Source organism: Squalius cephalus, assembly GCF_949319135.1.
Source record: "Squalius cephalus genome assembly, chromosome: 17".
Lineage (NCBI taxonomy): Eukaryota > Metazoa > Chordata > Actinopteri > Cypriniformes > Leuciscidae > Squalius > Squalius cephalus.
In genome coordinates, this window is record NC_137138.1 from 35753767 (window position 1) to 35761735 (window position 7969).

Below are 7969 nucleotides of genomic sequence, written 5' to 3' on the forward strand. Positions count from 1 at the left end.
GGTTCTCAGAAATGTGCAAAATGTCCACTTGCATGAAAGGATTTGCAATGAATGGCACGCATGGTTCCAGCTTATCAAAGTAAGTGAATCTGTCCTCAAAATCTTGGCCAAGCCTGTCCAAGAGTTCAAAGTACTTATTTAATGCTCTGTCAAAGACCTCAGATGCAGAAGCATTGACTGTATGGATGGAAAGTGATGCAATTTCTTCCTCTGTAAATACGTGGAGAAAAGCCTGTTAAAGCACTGATCATGTCACCGATTGTCTTACCTTTGCCTTGCAGTTCACATTCTCCCAGTGATGTCAGTGAGGAAGATGAGGTCCACCAATCAGTGTCCTGAAAAATGTCTTTTAAACATGCACATTTTATTTGTCACTATTTGCATTTTAATGGTGTAATATCTGGTATAAATGGTTTCTGCACCCAAACATTATATATAGTATTGCCTTTTTATACAGAATCTTGCACTCTTTCTTTAGCAGTTCTTTATATTTTCTTAATATTATATATATTTGTATGTAGGCTACATTTCCATTCCCATGTTGATTTTAGACAGCTGTGTGTGTGTGTGTGTGTGTGTGTGTGTGTGTGTGTGTGTGTGTGTGTGTGTGTGTGTGTGTGTGTGTGTGTGTGTGGGTGTGGGTGTGGGTGTGGGTGTGGGTGTGGGTGTGTGGAAGAACGGGACTTTTATTTTGGCCTGGCGATGTGACGTCATAAAGCTGCGCCGCACTCCAGCTTCTGTTGTGGTTCACCTGAAGAAAGGTTTGTGGTTTTACGCATTTAAAGTGTTTAAATAAATGGAAGCTGTTCTATCAATGTAACTGTTTTTACAAGCTATGTAAAATAAATAAAATATTATTAAATGTAACATTTTAATGCTTCATGTAACATTTGAACCTTATTTTTCGTGAATCAAGTATCTATACATGAGTAACAGAAAAAGGTGCGTCTCATTTCGCTCTCGATATCATGTATCAGTTTATCGTATACATTAATTAGGTCACTGACAAGTAGTAGTGATGAGAGAAATTGAGCTTTTCGAAACTCCGAGTCAATTGAACCAAATGATTCATAAAATGATTCAGTGAATCGAATCGCTCGGATCACCGCGCGCTGACGACAAAACCTGTTGGTCAAAACCGTGTAAATGAACAAACATGAACAATGACAACTTTTACAAACCAACTGAAAATGTTTTCATGGAAGTGTAATCTATTAAATGTTAGCAACAAATAAATAAACACCATAACTAAATACAAAGTGTCTATATCATTTGTGTTCTTTTATTCATTTGTAGTGCTAGTTTTGAGTGTTGTTTGGCTAATCATCCTATTTAAGTCCATTAACTGCCAGTGTGCTGCTGACTGCTGAATTAGTGCACTGAATGAGACACCTGAAATATAGTCTGGAAATTATTTTTCTTTCTGACCTTTAATACAGAGTCCAAAGACAGAAACACTCCTGGTGAAGCGACTGAGATCCACGTGACGTAGGCGACGTTTAAGATGGCGTTGATTAAAGAGGAGAGTGAAGACATGAGGATTGAAGTGAAGCAAGAAGAGACTGAGGAACGAGCAGGTTGGTTTAATTCTCAGAGATGGCATGTACATTTTCTCATTTCACTCAGGTGTTTTTGTACTGTCTTCCCTCTTGCAGCTTTCTCTCTTTTCCTTTTTTGAAAGTCTGATTTCGACTAAGTAAGTGACCAATCACAGGTTGTGTTATTCTGCACCTCTGGCTGAACGTTTGTTTTCTAACACAGGAGGAGTCTAAGAAGATGAGGAGGAACATCTAGAGCGATTTTGTATTCTATTCCTAGCAATAGCATGTTGGAAGAGCACCAGGCATTTCAGCTGGCTAAAAACACTCTGGTGGGCATAATTTAACATTTATTGTTAGGCATAGGCTATATGGCCTATTAGTCTCTTTTGCATTTATGCAATATACTGGAGCCAAACCTGAGAAGGGAATCCAGAAGGATCCACAGCGTTCCTGGACACGTGATTTGCGTAGTTGTAATTCATAGGTGGGGATTATGATAATTGTGAATGAGTGTGCACATGTCCTATTTACGAATGATAGGAATTCATTAACATACACATGTTTAACAAGCAAATCTGATGTTTACAAAGCATTTGTGAATCCGGAGGAGATTTTTCAGGAAGGTCCATTTTACGTGCAAATGACTCTGAATTTACTAATATATTCACGAAACGTTCATGAACGAGGCCCAGTGTCTTTTGTTTGATTTGAATTTAGCAAATGCTGTTGCCAGTAACAGTTTCTGTGCAGTCAGTGTGTGTCTTATAGTAGTAGAAGTCCATCCTAACATTGGCTTGTAGGCTGTTGCAGCTCAACTCTAACTCAGGGATGGGATTTTTCCGTATTTATAACAATTTTTCATATTTTCCGACCTGAAAAGTATGACGCGTGAATTAGGAGGACTGTATGAAGATTGAAATCGTAAAATGGATGATTACTAAACAAACTGCAAAATGTGAATAGCATCTAGCATTTTTCAAATCTAGCCTTTCGAGGATATGAAACTGTGTTACTTGGCATTTGGCTGGTATGAATTCTAACAATGAATGCTTGTGAGAACGTATAATGGCTTAGTGTGATTATCAAATCGCAAAGGCTGTGATTTAGTCTGAGTCTGATCCATGATCTGAGGGTCCATGCCAAATTTGGGGACAGCACCACCTACAGGTCTTGAGATATAACAAATGGCTCTTTTAACTCATAACCACTAGTATGCCATTTTGAAATTTGTCATAAATTGCTAAATCTTTTAACATGTTGACATATTGCCACAAAATTTGGCAGGGATCATCAACAGCATGTCCTGATGGTACCTGAGAATTTTGAACACAGCGCCACCTAGTGTTCCAGAGATACATGGATTTTTGCGAAAACTCTTATAACTTAAAAACAATGTCGATTTTTTTCTTTTTTTTTTTTTTTTCTTCTGTATGTCATAATGTTCCTTGGTTTATGCAGATTCTGATGATATCTCATTTGTCATTTTCCATCAATGTGCCTGTCGGCCATATTGAAATGAATGAAAAACTGTTTTTTCTGTCACTCCTTCTACAAATTTTGTCCAATATTTTCCAAAATCTTATCAGATGATCTTTGGAGCGACCCGCACAGAAATGACTGAATGGATTGTTTATACTTGCTACCGATCCAGAGAAATACGAAGTTGACAGTGCCTGTGTTTGTTGTCTTATGCTAGTTAGCATAGCATGTTAATTCCATGTGTCTTTCATGAGCAATATTAGCGTAGATGCCATCAATTAATTTTGAATCAGAGACAAAGAGCCCAAGAACTTTTTTTCAACCGTTTAAAGCTTTGTGTGTAATTAGCAGAATTTTAAAATCGATAAAAAACCTAACAAGCAGTTAGTGTTGTGATGATAAAATCTATATTTCTTGCTTCTCGTAAGCAGTCTACTAGTTATCCTGTCTTTTATATCATTAATACACTCTGCTATCTTAGAGAGTTGGGAAGTTTTGTCAGGTTGTGAAGAAATATAAAACTGGGTATTATTAGCATAAGAGTGAAGTAATATCTTTCAGGGGAAGTACAAGGAGAAAAGCAGAGGACCTAATACTGAGCCCTGTGGCACTCCATACTTGTTTTTAATGAGACGTCTCTTCATTTACATCAGGGCTGGGCATCTCTGGCCCACTCAGATCCACTTTGAAGAATTGCAGTGTTGCTGAAAACAGTATAATTTATTGTATTACACTTGTATTGATAATACAGAAGAGTTTTATATCTCTCAAATCCTTCAGATTGGTCAGGTGGCATTCTTCCTTCAATCTGCATAATTTCAATTTGTTCAACAATCTTTGATTTGTTTTTGTAATTTCATGGTGAAATTCCTGACTGGTGAGGTAAATGGAGTAAGATTTCATCTGGCACTTTCACACTCTCATTAAGAAGTTTGGCCAAAACTCACAATATTAATTTGGTACCACTTGTGAAACTACATACATAACAGCTGTCTTGTGTGAGAAAAAGTCAAATAATTTACTGCGTATAGGATCTAACATACATGTTGTTGGTTAATACATTTTTTTTTTAAATATATATATATATATATATATATATATATATATTAGGGCTGTCAAACGATTAATCCAAAATAAAAGTTTGTCTTTACATAATATATGTGTGTGTATGGAGTATAATTATTTTCTATATATAAATACACATGCATATATATTTAAGAAAAATTTGTTATTTATATGTAAAATATTTATATATAATATAAATTATATATAATATAAATATATATACACAGTATATACATGCAAATATTTCTTAAATATATACATGCATGTGTGTGTATTTATATATAGAAAATAATTATACACCGTACACACACATATATTATGTAAAGACAAACTTTTATTTTGGATGCGATTAATCGCGATTAATCGTTTGACAGCCCTAATATATATATATATAATGTATGTATTTTTTTTTTATGTTTGTTGCTTTGTGCTGTTAAACCTGGGTTAAATTGTATTTGTTTTTGTTTTTTTGCCTTAGACCTGATGGCGCTGAAAGAGGAGAGTCAAGAATTGAATGAAATTCATCATGAATTCATTATTGGAGAAAAATCATTTAGTTGCTCACAGACTGAAAAGACTTCACGATCAAGAGCTCAAAAGGCCACAAATATACGCCTTCTTATCTGCCAACAGTGTGGAAAAAGTTTCAACAGAAAAGCAAACCTTAATTCTCACATGAGAATTCACACTGGAGAGAGGCCTTACACATGCCCTCAATGTGGAAGAAGTTTCACTCAAAAAGTAATCCTTAAGAGGCACATTAGAATTCACTCTGGAGAAAAGCCTTTCTCCTGCAAACTGTGTGGACACAGCTTCATTCGAAAAGGATGCCTTAAAAGCCACATGGCAATTCACACTGGAGAGAAGCCTTTCATCTGCAATCTGTGTGGACACAGTTTCATTCGGAAAGGAAGCCTTGAAAGCCACATGAGAATTCATACCGGAGAGAAGCCTTTCTCATGCCATCAATGTGGAAGGAACTTTACGCACAAATCAAGTTTTAATGCCCACATGAGAATTCACACTGGAGAAAAGCCTTACATATGCCTTCAGTGTGGCAGGAGTTTCACTCATAAAGGAAACCTTAAAAAACACATGAAAGTTCACACTGGAGAAAAGCCTTTCACCTGCCAACACTGTGGAAGTGGCTTCACTCATAAAGGAAACCTTAAAAAGCACGAGAACATCCACACTGGAGAGAAGCCGTTTGCATGTGGTCAGTGTGGAAAGAGTTTCGGACATAAAGTATCCCTTATTTCTCACGTGAGGATTCACATGTAATAAAAATATACAGTATATTGCCATCACATATACAGATACACATGAAAAGTCATGCTTATGTGGGAACCTATTTTAGTACTTTGTGTAGAAAGTGTTTAGAATGGCACTAGAAAATGCATATTTGTGAAATTGCGTTCATGCCTCAACTGAATTTGGGACAAATCCGATTTTCCGCTTTCATGACCACTTCTTTCTCACTTGACAGTCTCTCTTGCCACAGTTTCAAGAAATGTAGTGGTTGCGGTAAACGGCCTCTACTTTTGAATGTATGAAGAAGTCCCTCCATTCAATATATGGCCTATTGACACCTCAGAATCAAAATATTAGTTGAACTTTTGTCTTACAGTGAAATGCTACAATGTAAATGAAAGGTTATACATGAAATGATATAAACTATAAAATGCAATCAAGTAAAGTGGTGCAATATTCATTATTTGATTTCATGAGAGCGACATCATTGGCTTCTGGTTCCTCTCTGGCTGCTAAGTGGTTTCCGATTGTTGCTCTGTTTTGTCATTTAAACTGCTAAATCACCATATCTGATATCTATTACGTTAATCTCTAGCTTTGAATTTAAATTGCTATTGCTAGCACAACGTGTTAGCATTTTGCTAGCATTTTAACTTGTCATTCATGCTTACCGTCTCTTTTCTATCTTTTGCGAGCCAATCAAACACTGTGGTAAGTAGAAATGTCAACAAACATGGTCAATCATGTCATCTGTTGTTGCTTGCACTGCTTGCCACGTTTAGCGTAGCCTGTGTTAACTCGCAAGTATGATGTCAGGCACTGTAATTTGCTCTGGCCCCCGTTCGCCGGAGTGATGAGATACTTAGTAGACTGTCCTCACTCAATGGCTGGCTGTCTAAGTGGTGTCCGCAAAATAATATAGGTTTCATAGACAATTGTACGTTTTTGGGGCAAACCTGACCTGTTGAAAAGAGATGGTATTCATCCCTCCTGGGATGGTGCTGCTCTTCTCTCTAGTAATATGGCTCATAGTCTTAGAGCTCAAACATGACAATCTGGGGCTCAGGTCAGGAAGCAGACAGACTGGCTAAACCGACTGTCTGCTAGCGGCCTCGCGTCACCCAGGTCAGATAAATCCCATCACATAGAGACTCTTTCACCTAGATATCATCATATAGAGACTGTGTCTGTTCCCCGTATATACAAAAAAACCTCCCAAACCCATTAAGGGTAAAAATGTTCAACAAATGAAAATCAGATGTAATATAGATGAACAAATGATAAAGCTTTGTTTCCTGAATATTAGATCCCTTTCTACAAAAGCACTTTTTATAAAATATATGATCACACAGAACATAACCTAGAAGTGCTGTGTTTGACAGAAACCTGGCTAAAACCAGACGATTACATTACTTTAAATGAGTCCACCCCCCAAGATTACTGTAATAAACATGAGCCTCGCCTGAAGAGCAAAGGGGGAGGTGTTGCTACAATTAATAATATTTGCACTATTACTCTGAGGTCTGTTTCAAGTACAATTCTTTTGAAGTGATTGTGCTTTATGTAACACTATCTAGTGTAAATGATAAATCCTGCTTGACATTTGTGCTCGCAGCGCCTGAGAAGCCCCGTGGTGAGGAGCAGAGAGTTCGCTCAGAGTTGGAGTAAATCACTCCGCAGAAGTAGCAGTGCTTCGCCTTCTGAGAATATAGTTCCCAGTGTGTATAGGGTTAGTAGATGGCTGTGTCTCATGTGACCTTGTTATTTGTACACGCTGTGACTATACAAATCACAACATGTAAATATGAAAATGTTGCCGTTATTTTGTCACTTATTGGGAGCAGTATGCTAGCTGGAGCCGTTTACCTCCAGTGTTTGTGCTAAGCTAGGCTAGCGGTGGGTGCGTCAGACAGAGTTACGGCACGCACGGAGATGAGAAGGGTGTGTATGGACTTATCTAACTCTGGGGGATACGGGGAATAAGCTAAAGTCCCAAAAAGTTGGCGTGTTCCTTTAAGGGTAAAAATGTAATTCATGTTCAACACATAAAAAACAGATATAATACAGATGAACAAATGATAAAGCTTGGGCTGCTGAATATTCGATCCCTTACTTCAAAAGCACTTAATGTTAATGATATGATCACAGATTATAACCTAGATGTTCTGTGCTGTGTTGCTGTAATCTGTTGTAATATCTTCAGAATTACTAAGAAGTCTAGTTTTAAATATAATTCCACAACATTCTTTTAAATAGACTCGAAAATGATGTTGGCATTAGTGGAATTGCATTAGCATGGTTTAAATCATACTTATCTGACCGTTATCAGTATATAGCAGTAAATGAAGAGATGTCTCATCGATCAAAAGGAAGCATGGAATTAGTTTTCACGGTTATGCTGATGATACTCACTCTGTCAGTTCAAAGCTAGACTAGCTAGCGCAAAGCTTCACTGCATAGATCAGGTCAGCCGGAACCAGGAACACTTCCCATAAATCCTGATATACTCGTTACATCATAAGAAGGATGGCGTCTACGCTAATATTAGTGTCTGTTTTATCCTGAGGTTCACCACAGTCCACCGGATTCATTACGTGATGGGCCATATTACGTGATGCATGTGCACTTCTATG

General features: G+C 37.3%; 1 long non-coding RNA gene across 1 annotated transcript; it reads left to right on the forward strand.

The window, feature by feature from the left end:
- The first annotated feature begins 700 nt into the window (after nt 1-700).
- LOC307144992 lies at nt 701-5778 on the forward strand. The gene is made up of 3 exons (XR_013818866.1): nt 701-761; nt 1440-1577; nt 4564-5778. It is a non-coding gene; the product is annotated as an uncharacterized lncRNA (long non-coding RNA).
- Nucleotides 5779-7969: the final 2191 nt, after the last annotated feature.